The following is a 14,597-nucleotide window of genomic DNA, read 5'->3' on the forward strand; positions in this document are numbered from 1 at the left end:
TTTAAAGAAAATACTAAAAAAGAATAAACAATAAATTCATAAAAATGAAAAGATTGTGCAGATTGAAAAACCACTTAAACTTAATAACCAAGATCATCCACATGATTAATCTCTACAGATGAAAATGATTTAAAATCCACTTTTATCACTTATCAATTCAAATTCTCTCAACTTCAATAGTAAGACTCCAAATTGCAATAAGACAATGTAAATCTTTTCACAAATGATCAATTTCCTCAAGGATAGAAATCATTTATAGAACATACAATATTATCTATTCCAAAAAAGATTTAAAACATAAAACTACAGAATCTTATATTTCCTTGTCACAACCAAAATTTTGCATCAAAGTTTTCTTTTTAGAATGCACATATCAAATCCAAAAGTATTTCTAGTTTTGCACTCATCGAGAGTCGACCATTTTACAAAAGGAATTCTAGCTTTTAAAGAAATCCTACCCGAGTAGTTCCTCAGCTACCCTAACTCCTTGTCACAAATCTTTTATCTCTTAGGCACATTACAACAATAATTAATTCTATTAAGAATTAATTATTGTTTTTCCAACCTAGTCCATCTCCCAAAAGTTTCTCCCTGTATAGGTTTTCCACAAATGCCTCATGTTGCAATAATAATTAATTCTCTTAAATTCTTTTTTCTTACCTCCCTTATCTCTTGTCCCATTACAATAATAATTAATCCTTATTGAATTAATTTTTTGAGAGATTTATTTAAATTCATTTGGTATTTGATTATTTTGTATTTGAATATTTAATTCTTTAAAGAATTAAATATTATATTATGCAAAATAATTTATTAAATATTTTTAAAAGCCTACCTTTCATATTTTATCACATAGTCGAATGGGAGGTAAATATTTAGGATTTACAATCTCTAGGTAACAATGGCTCTAATTGGGGGTTGCATTCTATGTTAGGATGCGTAGAACTCCAGAATCTATGTCTGCTGCAATCTAGCTTTTGATTCCTTGGGCTATAAAGTCATTTATCACTATACTCTCATGCTTGGAAAAACCTACTATGACATCTTCTTACTCATTCCAATTCTTCAAGTCTTACCTTAATTTGCAATCTACTCCTTTAGGTAACCATCCCACTGAAAAAGCTTTGTTTAAATGCTCATTCTTGATCAATGTTTCTTTCCCAAGACTATTATCCATTACAAGATCTTGTCTCATTGCTGCAAATATGACCACATCTTCTCCAAAAGTGCAACTTCTTGCTTGTATCGATCTCAACTTTATAATATAAAACCTTCAGCCTCGTGAACTAGTCTACTAACCAAAGTACCAACCATTTGTGTCAAATACCAACCCCTTTTGAAACATGCACAATGAGACTCAAGCAACCTAAAACCAAAATATGCCTTGCATTGGAACACAACTGGGAATTGAATCATTATAATTTTGCTCACAACACCACCTCATTTGAACATCTCGAACAATTATGAGTAACTCTTTTACTATTGACATGGAGGAAAATATGGAAGATTGATTTCATACTGATAAGCAAACCCCTTTTTGATAAGAGTTCAAAATATTGCACTATTTTTTAATTTATTTTTTGTACTGCATCTACAGATTAAGCCATTAGTGCATTATAGTTTGTATCATTTAAAACATAATACAATGTTTAATACAAGGCATTTTACAAATCTTATATGTTATAGATCTATATGCATGTGTCTTCCTTACTCACAACCCAAATTGTGCTACAAGCATTCATCACCAAAATCAAGGCATATATGTCTACAACTACTGATTTTTGAGAATCTTCCTCCATCCCTTTTCTTTTCATTTTGCTTCTACTGTAACTTTGAACAATACATTCCTTCTCATGGGTTCTTTGAGATCACAACCATAGATAATTTGTTCAGAAGCATATTTTATCCTCAGCCCTTTCTAAAGGCTTTTAAAGCAATGGAGGAAGTTCAATCATCATGAATTAGTTCAACAAACTCTTTCATCAACTACATCTTGTAAATAAAATTCCATTTTTGCCTAAGGTCATGACTATCACTAGGGATATTGGATGAATCTTGGCAGATCCATTGTTATCACATTTTACTGACAGAAGAATTGAAATAGTAGTGCATTACCATTATGTGTTGGACATCTTCATGCTAGATTGCAATAAACATACCATTTCATCCATGTGCACAATCTTGTGTGCTTCAACAAGAAGACGTGTTTTAAAATTATTGCTTATGCATGGGACCGACTAGCTACAACACAAACATTGCCTCACCTATACAGCTCAGAGAAACCATTTTTTGAATAGTCGAATCATAGTGATTCATCAATATATAAATACACTTTTATTATTGATGATGTGGAGGAAAATTTGAAAGACTATTCTCATACTGATAAGAAAAAATGACATTGTGAACAATTGACCTCCATTCCACATGTGCTGGTCTCATGGACCAATTGCTTTAATCTCACCCATCAATCAAGGATAATCTTGTAAAAAAAAATATATATCCTCCACAGAAATTCTGGTATATATATATATATATGTTTTGTCAGATTTTGGTGAAATGTATCAACTTTATCATATCCCAGTGCACAACCTTCTCAATGCTGTTGGTCTTGGACACTTCCAAATTAGGGTTCCCATTCTTATCATGATGCCTCACAAAGGTTGTAGATAGTAGAGTTAGGGGAAATCTGTATCTGCTAATCCATGGTGTTATTATTATGGAGGCAAGCATTTACTGTCAAACTCGGGGCATATGTACCTTTTTGAGGCACTCAATTATGTAAGCCAAGTTTGCCATGGATGGCTATGCTTCTTGGTATATCAGAACTATTATCTTCAATTAAAGAATCATGAGAACCACTTCATATATCTTCTTCAAAAGCCTCCTCATGAAAAGCTTCTCCAGGTTGCCATTTTGGCACTAGAGCAAGTATTTTTGTATTAATCATGGCTGTTATATTTGTCACATCTTGGTCTAAAAGATCTAGCTCTATCACCATTTCACTTGCAACACTCATCGTTGTGTCAGCATCTATGCCAAAAGGAAAGTGAATATTCTAAACATGACCTTCCATATCCACAATTCTAAGTCTTAATAATATTGTGTTTTCATCTTTTCGGTGTCCCTTCACTGTAAAATCTCTGTTAATTCCTATAGTGTCTTCCTTCAAAATTGAATAAATGTCTTCATTGAAAGTACATTCTATTGAAATTTCCCTTATCTGATAAACCAAGAGTTATGCCATTGCATTTTGCTTATTATTTTGGCAGCTATTTCTTTTAGAAGCAAACTACTTGTTAGATTCTCATGCAAAGAGATAAATCTCTTCACATTTTCGTACTTTTGCTCTAATGGAAAAAGATCTCAAGGAAACACTCTTCAATATTTTTAATCCCAATCACCTTTGTTTTCTATGTAAACCGAGCCAAAATCTTGTCTTCCAAAGCTTTCGTAACTTGATATATTTTAAGTATCATAGTCCCTTTAGTAGAAAGGCTTGCTTCAAAAGTACTGCTTGTGCATTTGAAATGATAAGATTTCCACATTGCACTTTAATGACATCTTATTAGAGCAATTTCCAAATTTTATTAACTCTATACATGCTGGAGTCCCAAATACTTGATAAAGAAGGCATATTGCTCTAGATTTTTGCTTTGATCTACTGTCATATACCCTCATATGAAAAGGCATGATAGTCACCAACTGTAGGTGAGATATGAATGATGGTTTTATACAAATTGCTTCTAGGTCTCCAAATAATTAATTTTTGACCATAGTCTAGCACCAAATATTTGTTTGCACATTTAGCCTTGTAGGGGAGTCAAATTATTATGTGTGCAAAATATTGAACAGACCCTTGAATATTAATGAAGGATCCACATATTCACCAACTTCAAAAGGTAAATGTAACTCCATCAGATAAGTTGTCCACCATGAATCTTTTTTTTTTTTAAAACCCTAACTTTTGAAATGTAATTGAAAATAGTTGGAATATGAGGGCATCAATGTTTAAAAAGTTCCTTTGAAAAGAAGAGAACAATACTTGTGCTCTTTTAATGAAAATATCCATCAGGTGTTGGCAACTTTAGATAGTGAAAATAGATGAGTGCATAACATTGCCAATCAATAAAAAGGGCCTTTATTTCTTGAAATTTATCAAAATCTGGATTGACTTGAGGAAAAAGGGAAGATTCAATATGATGCAATTTTATTGAAGGGAAACAACAACAAAGCAAAATAGGAAACAAACAAGCCAAAATTGCAAAAAAGAAAGGGGTGGTTATTTACGATGGAGAGGGGGAAAACCTAAAAACTAATTGTAACCATTTACATGATGGAAAGTATTAGCCTTTTTGAGTCAATTTTTTGGAAAGATGAATGCATATTTGATTGAGGGGGAAGTAACATGGCCAAAGTAAAATTCATCTCATCTATGAAAGATATATGCATGGGAGGAAAGATAAAAACAAAATTTACAATCTCCTTCTACATTTTTCAAATCAACATCTTTCACAAAGGTAGATAAAATGCCAATAAATTTTTCCATACCTTGAGTTTCTGGAACTTTTGATTGCCCATGTGATGTTTCCACTGCAAATTGCTACATTGTATTCTCCAAAGGAAGATAGTGGAAAATATTTGTAGGAGTTTGAAAAACATGTGAATTTTTTTTTTCCTCTTGATTGTCCCCTGAGTCCTCTTCAAGAAAATTTTCTTGTTCATGCATCATCTTACCAATTTCTTTTTCTTCAAGCATTTTCTCTTCCTTTTCTAACTCTTTCACAAAGATTTTCTTCAGATGAGGATAACACCATAACAAGATTTTAAAAATGCTACTCATTTTGCCACATCTTCTATGATTTCTTGGATTCAATTTTCTCTAAATGGGGGGATAAAAATAAATATATTGACATCATCTTCATTTCTTTTAGGAATCGAATCTTGCAAGATTTTTTAATTTCTTTGAAATACCTTCTGGTATTCATCTTCAATAGCGCTGCCAACCTCCATCCTTGGGGAGGTACCTTAAAATTTTAGAAATCAACTGCATAAGGCACTCTGATTTCCCTAGCAAAGTCACCAAAAACTATTAGTAAATTTTTTTCCCTTTTAGATTTAAAGCTTGAAGAGAGAAAAACTCTTGATAAACTAATAGATTTGAATTCCCTGAATGTGTAAGGAATTTCTCTACTTAATATTATTTCACAATACTATAAGGTGCAAAAACTAGTTTAAAAAGATGTTCATTAATTCCTCCTTTGAGGGAAAATCTTCCCAACAAGTATTTTAAAGAAAATACTAAAAAAACATAAACAATCAATTCATAAAAATGAAAAGATTGTGCAGATTGAAAAATCACTTAAATTTCATAACCAAGATCATCCACATGATTAATCCCTATAGATGAAAATGATTTAAAATCCACTTTTATCACTTATCAATTTGAATTCTCTCAACTTCAATAGCAAGACTCCAAATTGCAATAAGACAATGTAAATATTTTCACAAATGATCAATCTCCTCAAGGATAGAAATCATTTAAAGAACAAACAATATTATTTATTCCAGAAAAGATTTAAAACATAAAATTGTAGAATCTTATATTTACTTATCACAACCAAAATTTTGCATCAAAGTTTTCTTTTCAGAATGCATATATCAAATCCAAAAGTTTTTCTAGTTTTGTACCCACTGAGAGTCGACCCTTTTACGAAAGAAATTCTTGCTTTTACAGAAATCCTACCAAAGTAGTTTCTCAACTACCCTAACTCCCTGTCACAAATCTTTTATCTCTTAGGCATATTACAAAAATAATTAATTCTATTAAGAATTAATTATTTCTTTTCCAACCTAGTCCATCTCCCAAAAGTTTCTCACCATACAAATTTTCCACAAATGCTTCATGTTACAATAATAATTAATTCTTTAAATTTTTTTTTTCTTACCTCCCTTATCTCTTTTCCCATTACAATAATCATTAATCCTTATTGAATTAATTATTTGAGAGATTTATTTAAATTCATTTGGTATTCGATTATTTTGCATTTGAATATTTAATTCTTTAAAGAATTAAATACTATATAATGCAAAATAATTTATAAATTATTTTTAAAAGCCTACCTTTTATATTTTCTCACATAGTTGAATGGAAGGGAAATATTTAGGGTTTCTAATCCCTAGGTAATAGAAGGAAATAAACTTAATTCCATCGTATAACCTAGCACCTTAAAAGATAATCAAGGAAATAGTTCCTTTTAGTTCCAATTCTAAGGTAACTAGATCTAAGGACGTTGGTACAAACCAAGTGATAAAGGAGCACTAATGAAAACAAATATCTAATTATTGTAGAATTAGAGAAAGAATGCAAGACCCTTAAAACCATACTGGAGAAACAATTGTGAAAGGGACCATAGGTTTCCCTACTTAGTAGTTCCTCATCATGAATAATTTCTAAATGTCTGGAGTTCAACGAAAAGGGTATCTAAATCAGCAACTTGTTTGTCCTTTTGAGATCCACAACCTACAATAAAATAATTTTGTTTTGTCGATGGGAGGTTTCCCTTGGTCAAATCCCAGTCTAGGAATTAACCTTGAAATTGAAATAATTGAAATGTTGGAAATGTAAAGTAAATTCACAAAGTCACCTTATAATTTTTATTTTTTTTGAAGAGGGGTAAACGCTTTGACCTGGAGCTATGAACCAGTGAGGTCACAAATGGGGGACCTCATCCCCATTAGATTTGAACCTTGATGGCAAGGATAAGAACTCAAAAACTTGACCATCACAACATGCCACTATTGGCACAAAGTAACCTTATAATAGTAGGATTCCTAAAATTGAATGCAATGAGCTTACTGTACCAATTAAATCATATGAAGAGGAATGAAAGAAGGATGAATGAAAGTAGAAATCCCCTCTTGATGAGAAACTCCACTATAATCAATGAAGGAAGCTATATCTTGAATGGTTATAGCATAAACATGGAAGAGATAATGAAGCCCCCAAATAAACTCCTTGAATCTCCTTCAAAGCACCTTGAGTGCAGGAGATCTCCTTAAATGTACTCGAAGATAGCTTGAATGCTTAAGCTCTAGTATGCATGATATGATATTTTGAATGCACAACCTATGATCAAATGAGGAAAATGGATGGGGTTATAAAGAGTTCAAAATAGACTTTCTCCCATCGATTGACTGAGCCTCAAATTCAGCACCTTAGATCAACCCAAAATTAAGGCCTAGGAAAAGGACCCAAAATTGGTCCCAAGAAGGGACACACTTTATCCTTGATTAGGAAATAAGGGATTTACTATGCCCCAAATTGAGCAAGGATGCACTACATCCCTACTAACCTAGTCCTAAAACCTTTGGTATTCCTTTGGGGTCCCAAAATAGGTCTTGAACTTTGGAAATCTGGTGTATCTTTTGAGAAAAGTCAGTTTGACATAGAAAATAGATTTTGAGTAATTCCAAGAAGGAAAGGGAAGACCCAAGTGGTTAGATCCTACCTTGATCTTTATGCCATGAAATATAAATGCTAAGGACGATCTATTAGGTCCTACCCTATTTCTACCTAGGAGAAATGAGAAGAAATGAGAAGAAAGGGGAGACGTGCAAATGAAATGCAAGTCTAGCATTAAATCTCACTAAATAGGTGTTAATTAGTCATCATTAAATTAAAGTGCTTCCAATTTATAAAGACAGTACATGTGAAAATGATGAAATAGTGACACATTTTTTTACTAAGATGAAAGATGAATTTGAGATGTCAGTGACAAGGGAAATGTAATATTTACTAGATTTTTAAATCACTTAGAGTAAAGGTGGAATTTTAATATCTGACACTAAATATCTTAAGAATTTTTTGATTTTTTAAGAAAAAGATAACTATAAGCCAATAAGAACACTTATGGTTATAGGTTTCAATTTATCTTTCATTGATGAGTCATCAGATACATTACAAAAAAGGTACATGTCAATATTTTGTGAATTGTAATATCTAACTCACACAAGAATATATCTTGTACAATTGGAATTATTACAAGATTTCAAGAAAAATCAAAAGAGAATCATTTGGCATCTGTAAAGAGAATATTTAGATATTTGAGGGGAACATTGAATTATGGCTTATGGTATGATATATTTGATGATTTTACTTCGCATGCTTTTATTGATGTTGACTGGCCAGGTAGAGTGGATGACAAATAAACATAAGTAGAGAAGCCTTCTTTCTTGGAAGTATACTTGTTTCTTGGTTAAGTAAGAAACATGATTCCATATCTTAATTTACTACTAAATAATAATATGTTGTTGTTATAATTAATTTTACTTACATAATTTGGATGAAAAAATGTTCAAGAAAGATATTGGTATTATTATTGAAGATCCTATTGTTTTTCAATGTGATAACACAAGTATAGCAAACATGTCAAAGATTCTAGTATTGCACTCAAAGATAAATCATATATCAATTAAGTATCACTTTTTGAGAGAGAATATTATTTAAAAGGAAGTAAAGTTGGAATATATAAGTACACAAGAGAAGATAATAGATATTTTCACAAAGCCTTTCCCTAAAGAGACCTTTGAGTATCTCAAAGGTATACATGGGGTAATGGGCCATGTTTATTGAAGAATGATAATGGTTACATTTATTATGAGTTTGTTTAGTATGGTTTTTATTTTTGGAAAACTATTTTAGATTTGATTAGTTTTAACACAAGTATGAGAAGTTAAACCAATTGGTAAACCGATAGGTAGATAGACCAAGAGGTGAAAGGAAGTTGTTAAGATAATAAGTGAGGTAGAATACTAGAAGTAAAGGAAGATAGGTATTGAGAGGTGAACATGAAAGTCAATGTTGAATAGGAGGACTAATTGTACAAGTGGTGAATATCACCAACTTATTTGAATAATAAGTAGTTAGATGATAACTGGTCTTGATTAAATTGTTAAGAGATCATGAAGGAGAAAGGCTCATTGAATCTGGTCAATAAGGAAAATATATTACATTGACAAAGGAGTTGATTTGATCAATTAATAAGGATTTTAATACAAATATTTTGGTGAGTTCAAGGAATATTTTTGGCAAATAAGAATAAAGATATATTTTACATGAAGAATGAAAAAAGGATTAAGATCCAACTGATGCAATGAGGCTTTTAAGTTCTTGTAAGTTATTTAAGGATTGGAAAACATGCTTGGAGGGAAATCAAAACCCTAATTAGATTTTCATCCCAAAGTTAAGGAAATCTTAGGATTTAATATTAATTAAGAAGAACATTACAGTAATTGTTGAAATGATAGAATTGCGATGACAAAGTAATTTGTAGAGAGGCTATAGAGTTGTTATATGGTCAAGTACAAAGCTTAAAGGATCGGATCATGATAGAGCAATGATGGGCCTCCAAAAGGCCATCTTTTTTAGTTCTTTTTATCTTATTTTCAAATAGTTATTTTGCAAGCAAACATGAATTTATGATTTTCAAGTATATGAACTTATGGTTATATATATTATGGTTATATATATATATATAAAGACATGAAATAGAAATATGGATAGTTTAAGGACATGATATTTGTTTGAATTCATGAACAGGAATGGTATAATGTAGTAGTTATAGATACTAATAAATGTTTCCCTATATATACTATGTTTTGGGTAGCTTTCCTCCTGTAGCCATAGGACTTTCAAGAGTGTTAATTGGAACTTTACATCTTTTTCCAAATATTGATGATAAGAATATATATGTCTATGGAAGTTGTGTGCACATTGATTATTTTGCAAGTGTTTACGGTGGGCATTCAAGGACCAACATTGTGGTGTTAGAATAGTCAAAGCCAACCATGGATTAGAAGACCTTCACAAGCAAGGAAAATAAATTATTACTTTTTGTTGGATGTAACACATGGATGTAGTTCCCTCAACATGCTATATTCTTGGAGTATTTATTCATGTTTAATGCTATTTTTGTTCTAAAAATTTATGATTCTATAATATATCCTCATTAATGGAGTGATCTTAGATTTAGGAGGTAGTTGTAAGTTTTCCTTCGAATAAACAATTGTTGTGACTTTTTAAAAAAGTCGAAGGATTCAAATGAATTGATTTTCATAGCAAAACTATTGTGATACTATTTTTCAATCAAGTGTAATCTTTCTCCATGAATGAATAGAATGCACAATTCAAGTTTATATCTTTTATCTTGATTTTATTTTCTATTCACTCATCCAAAGGGGCCCACTTGGTGAGTGAATTGTTGTGTTAGAGTAGAATTTATTTTCCTATTTATTTCTAACTAAGGTAGAACCGTGTTGATCTTGCAACCACTAATAATAGAATTGGTGGACTATTCCTACAACATAGGTAGTTAGAGTAACTCCTACCCATGATTACATGCTTTGTTAGAGTAAATTCATTTACTGGTTTTAGCATAGTTTTCTTAAAGCTCAAGCATTTGAATTCTATAGGTTAGTCTTAAGTTTGAGAAAGTTTAAAGCATATACTTTGTGAATGCCATTCCAAGTTTACGTCCCTGGCTGATAGTTAAATGAGACTAAATAATTCATTTAGAAACCAATTAGGGTGTCCAATCATGAATAGGTAGTCCATTGCTATAGGTTTCTAATACCATTATTTGGCCAAGCATTTTTTGCACCATTTTCGGCGATGGTGTTAATTTAAACTTATCTTAGTAATTGTGTTTCCAGTTCTAATAATAAAGAGATTAGTCTTAAGAAAATATTTTATGCGTAGAAGGAGAGACCTCCTTGGGAGATTTATTCCTTGTAATGATCTAGAAGAACCGTTAGACATTCTTAATCTTGAGCCTGAAGAACCTCACAACGAGAATGAAGAAGAAGAACCCTTTGAAAATCCATTTGTAGATCCTCAAGAATGAATACTCTCATCCTATGAAGAATCATTGCATTTGAATGACCTTTTTTCTAAACCTAAATACCAAGACAACCCACTTGCCCTTGTTATCTATCAACCACCACCACCAGGTCCCTCCTCCAAGAATGACTCAACCTCAGCCTCAAGCTAAATTTCCTTTTCTTATTCCCACTCAACAAGGTAACCAAAATTTGAAGAAATGCCTTCTGCTACACTTCCCAAATTTTATGACCTAATTATAGAAAATCTAAAAACCTTCCTCTTTGAGTTTAACATCCTTTTTAGGAGTTATGACTATACAATTGATGCCCACAAGCTGAAGTTGTTTCCATCCACTCTAAAGGAATCTACCTTGAGATGGTTCATGGGGTTGGGCACAAAAGCTAGATTGGCTTACAATGAGCAATCTATTTTTTTCAAAGTATAAAGAATACTGTAGGGGTCAAGATTTTAAAGGGGATGACATTTTCAAAATGTCCCAAAAGGAGGATGAAACCTTGGAGGATTATGTCTCAAGGTTCATGTTCAACCTGCAACATAATACACAACACCAATTGAATAAGGAATCACAAAAGCATCTTTTTCTGAAAGGTGTGATTGATGGAAGTATTGAGGTCCTAGACCTTATGGCAAGAGGAGACATTACTCAAAAAACTTAGTTGACATAAATAATATATGTCTAAATTATTCAAGGGTTATTGTGAAGAAAAGTAGGGGACTTAGAGACCTACCACTTAAGTTCAGTGGTGGTTTAGGAGTATCTAAGATGAAGCTATCCAATCTTTTGACTGACTTCAAGAAAGAAATCATCAATGATGTTGCTACTCAGTTGGATAGTATCTAAGAAAGAAGGAAGAAGGAGGAGGTAGATGCCATGCTGGTCAAATTGTGCTCTCATTGTAGAGAAAAGAAGAAAAATTGTAGGTGCAAGATAGTTGCATTTGTGGCCACTAATCCAATGCCCACTTAGTTTAAAGCCATAGATGAGGAGAATGGAGAAGTTTTCTATGTTTCTCAAAGGCATCCATTAGAGGCAAGGTATGCCTCAAGACCCTTTGAATACTTTTGGTTATAATAATAATAATAGTCAATGGCCAAACCATAATGCTCAAAATTTATCCCTTCAAGGATAGAATTGGGAATATAATTGGTCTAATCAACAACTGCATTATAACCAAACCTACCAGAAACAACCACCATTTAAGACATACCAACAAAAATTTAAATCCTATTAGCAACCACAACAGAATAACCAATGGAAACCGCATGGTAACTGGTAGTAACAACCTTAGTGGGAACCTAACTAGCCTAGTTAACAGCAAGCTCTCATGCCTCCACCTCAATAAAAAGCTCTCATGCCTCCACCTCAACAACAAGCTCTTATGCCTCCACTTTCTATAGCCAATAATAACTCTCAAAAGCCAACACAACTTCCTATAAAACCAACTCCAAATCTTAACAACAAGCAACAAGATTATTCCCTACAAGTAAATAATATCCATCTTAGATCAGGAACTACATTGCCTACACCAAAAGAGCCTATAATAGATGAAGTTTTTGATACTAAGAACATACCTATGAACCAACCTACTACTATTCCACCTATTCCTTAATCTACACCAGAATTTATAAATCTCCCTTATCCGCAAAGATTGGCTCAATCAGCTCCACCCAAAGAAAATCCTATAGCAGTGGACCTAGTAGATCAACTCAAGCAAATGAAAATACAAATTACCTTGTTGGATGCCCTTAAAGAAGTCCCAATTTATAAAAAAGCTATAAAAGAAGCCTATATTAAGTAGTTTGGAAGGAAGAAAAAAGACTCTGACACTGTCCATGTTTTGGGACAACTTTCTAATCTCATGCTAAGTCTTAATGCCCAAGTACTCTAATCCAGGGAGTCCAATAGTCACTATTCATATTAATGGATTCCAAATATAGAATGTCCTAATTGACCTAGGGTCATCAATCAATCATCACTAGGGAAGTTTTTTTGAGGCTTAGCATTATTGGTTTGCAAGATATAGCTACAATATTGTAATTAGCTATTAATTCCATTGTTAAGCCAAATGGCATAGTTGAAGATGTTGTTGTAATGCTAGATTCATTAGATTATCCTTTAGATTTCATAATCCTATCACCCGAAGTCACTCTAGGAGGATATCCATTAATCCTAGGATGACCTTGGTTAGCCATAGTTGATGCTTGCATTGCATGTTGCTTAGGAAAAATGACCATATCAAATGGGATAAATACCAAGAAGCTAACTCTGTATTATCTAGCAAAACCCAAAGTAGAACTTAACCAAGTTATTTGGCCAAATTTAGGTAATGCTGCCTTTGAAGAAAACTCAGTGCAAAAACTCATGTTCATTGAAAGAAACCTATTTTTGGTGTCATAAGAAGAAGATGATATGCTAGCAGCAATCCTCACGAACCAATATGGTTATGAGGAATCTTCTTGTGATGTCCCTAATTAATCCCTCCAAAAAATATTTCCCAAGAGGACCTCACCTCAGTCTCCTGCAACATTTGATTATCTCCACAACTTGTTGCCTCAAGAAATAAAGTCACCATCACTTGCAAAAATTTTAATGCTGGATATATAAGGTCAAATGAGTTTAAATTTCCTTAGGAAAAGAGTTGAATGTTAATAAGAATCTCACTACATCTTAGATGTCTAGTCTTCTCAATATTTTATAAGGAAGTCAGCAAGCCTTTGCATGGATTACACTAACATGAAGGGATTAGACCCTAAACTTTGCACCCATAGAATCTACATAAGCCCTGAGTGCAGGTTGGTAAGACAAGCCCAAAGGAGAATTAATCCCACTTTAAAAGATATAGTGAAGACAGAGTTGCAGAAGCTCCTTAGTGCAGGTTTCATTTATCCTATTTCTAACAGCTAATGGGTTTCACCTCTAGTAGTTGTCCCAAACAAAGGGGGGAAATGGAGAGTTTGTGTGGACTATAGGGAGCTTAATAAAGCCACTAAAAAGGATCACTTTCCACTATCTTTCATTGACCAAGTGCTTGATAATCTTACTAGTAAAAGGCATTTTTCATTTCTAGATGGCTTTAGTGGATATAACCAGATCCAAATATCACCAGAAGATTAGGATAAGACAACATTCATCTATCCATGGGGAACATTTGCTTACCCAGTCTTACCATTTGGAATGTGCAATGCACCTACTACTATCCAACAAGTAGTGTTGGTTATTTCTTCTAACATTGCTATTGATTGTGTTGAAATATACATGGATGACTTCACTACTCATGGGACCACATTTGAGGAGGCACAAGCTAACTTGGAGAAGTATCTTAAGGGATATTAGGAATATAACCTCTCCCTTAATAGTGAGAAGTGTTACATGATGATGGAAGAAGGAATTGTCTTGGGACATTACCCTTCATCTTTTAGAATTAGGTAGACCCTGCAAAAATTGTAGTCATCAACACACTCCCCACATAGGTCAAGTAGAAAGATATCAAGAGTTTCCTCGGTCATGCTGACTACTATAGAATATTCATAAAGGATTTCATCCAACTTGCTGCAGCTTTGTATAACTTACTAAAAAATGAGGCTGAGTTTGAATGGATAAAAGACTATGAATCAACATTTCAATAGCTAAAAGATGTCTTGACAAAAACACCTATTCTCTAAGGACCTAATTGGAAGCTGTCATTCCACATCCACA

The sequence above is a fragment of the Cupressus sempervirens genome, chromosome 11 (genome assembly GCF_028749045.1).
Source record: "Cupressus sempervirens isolate cs-2001-9-10 chromosome 11, ASM2874904v1, whole genome shotgun sequence".
Lineage (NCBI taxonomy): Eukaryota > Viridiplantae > Streptophyta > Pinopsida > Cupressales > Cupressaceae > Cupressus > Cupressus sempervirens.